At 45.5% G+C, this 2,183-nt stretch overlaps 1 pseudogene; it reads left to right on the forward strand.

Moving 5' to 3' along the window:
* Nucleotides 1-2,101: 2,101 nt before the first annotated feature.
* Nucleotides 2,102-2,183, forward strand: LOC115519513 (annotated as a pseudogene).

The raw sequence follows: 2,183 nt of genomic DNA on the forward strand, positions 1-2,183 counted from the left end.
ATTGTGAATTCCACGTGGCCAGGCACTGGGGTTTACTCCTCTTCATGTGTTAGATAATGACAGGTGCTCAATGCTTATTGAATGGATAAATAAATGATTGAACGTCAACATTTTATATCCTCCCTCACCACCCAGAGCCAACGTCACCCTCCCTTGCCACCCTAGGTAAAAGTCACCCTCTTTCTTCATACTGTCATCAAGGGCTCTGAATATCTACTACAGAACAGGAACTGGCAACCACTTTCTATAAAAGACCAGACGCTAAATATGGCTTTGCAGGCTACAGGTCTCTGTTTCAACAATCATGGTAAAACATAGAGCAGCCAGGGACAAAACATGAGTGAGGGAGCATGGCTGCATCCCAGCAAAACTATTTATGGACCCTGAAATATGAATTTCATGTAATTTCCATATGCCACAAAATATTATTTTCCTGTTGATTTTTTTCCAACCACTTAGAAAATGTAAAACCATTTTTAGCCCATGTGCTGAACAAAAACAGGCTGTAATCCAGATTTGGCCTGCAGGCCAGCGTGTGCCAACACCTACCATAGGACTTATTTAGATCTGCTTAGTTCACAGGCTTATTTTGGTGTCTCCCATTATTCTATGAAAAGAGTAAACTAAGTAAGAACACAGCCTTTGGAGATGGCTGGGCCTATATTCTAATTCTGATTCCAGACTCCTTCCCTTCCCTTCCTTCCTTTTCAGTCAGTCACGAGGGTGGCCTGATAATGGCAGGAAGATGCCAGAACTCCTACAAGGGGGGTACATCCTTTTCCTAGGGTTGCCAGAACATGCCGGAACAGAGCACTCAAAACAACAGAAATGCACTGCCTCACGGTTCTGGAGACTAGAAATCCAAGATCAAGGTGTCAGTGGGGCCATGCCCTCTCTGACCGCTCTAGGGGAGAATCCTTGCTTGTTCCTTCTAGCTTCTGGTGTCGGCCCGCAATCCTTGGTGCTTCTTGGCTTATACGGGTACCACTCCCTGTGCGTCTACACATCTTCTTCCCTCTGCACATGTCTCTGTATCCAAATTTCCTTTTTATAAGGACACCGGTCATATTGGATTAGGGTCGACCCTTGTGACCTCATTTCCACTTAGTTATCTCTGTAGAGACTCTACTTGCAAGTAAAGTCAGGCTCTATAGTACGATAACGGGGGTTGGTTAGGACATCAACATATCTTTTCCGCGGAAGGGGGCGCAATTTGGGTATCAGAGCAGGGCAGCAGCCCAGCAGGGAAGGGGGCTGCGTGCAGCTGGGCGAGCAACTGAGTAAACATACTGAGGACAACAACAGTGTGGTTTCTCACAGCCAAGAGGCGAGGTGCAGGCTGGAATGGGCTCTGTGTCGTTCCATTGGAAAGGAGTGTCGATGTGAACTTGGGATTTTCAAAAACTGATAGATCTACACATAACGAGAGGTGTGAAAACAGGGTTCATGCGTGCATACATCCGTTCATCCACTTCCTGGCTCTGTCCACCCTGAGGGCCTGAGCAGCAGTGAGCCCTAACTATCATTCTCCACTAACTAAACACAACACAACACAACACAACACAACACAACACAACACAACACAACACCAAAGAAAGAAACAACTAGAATTCCTTGGAGAAATGCCTGAGCCTAAGGCTGGGGCAGGAGAAGTCCAAGATAAGACGGGCGTATCTTATGGTGCCCAAACATCAGGAAGGCCTTGAGGAGTAAGGGAGATGTGTCCAAAGGCCACAGGAGCCACTTTGAAGGAGCTCTTACTGTCCAAACCTGGGCTGATCAAAACATCCCAACAAATAATCATACTGATCGATGGTATCCATTTAATAAAGCAGGAAGCCATGGGTTTACATTGATTAAATAAGGGGCTAAAAACATGGGAAGAAAATAAAGTTCTTTCTTTAGTTAGTGCCAAAGAACAAACGTAGAAGGAAGGATACACTCAAAAGGGGCAATCGTTATGATAGTCTGCAATTTAGTTAAGGAGCATCACTCCTTGCTAAATCAGTGGGTGGAAGAGGGGGATGATGGGATTTCACACAGTCTCCAATCCAAAAACCTCTCCACAAAATACTCATTGGTTAATTCAAAAGGTCGGGGGAGCTTTGTGCAGTGGCAGTATCGTAGCCAATGAGGTTTATCCGAGGCGTGATTATTGCTAATTGAAAACAAAAGGTCGGGGG

This window comes from Lynx canadensis, chromosome B4 (assembly GCF_007474595.2).
Source record: "Lynx canadensis isolate LIC74 chromosome B4, mLynCan4.pri.v2, whole genome shotgun sequence".
Classification (NCBI taxonomy): Eukaryota; Metazoa; Chordata; class Mammalia; order Carnivora; family Felidae; genus Lynx; species Lynx canadensis.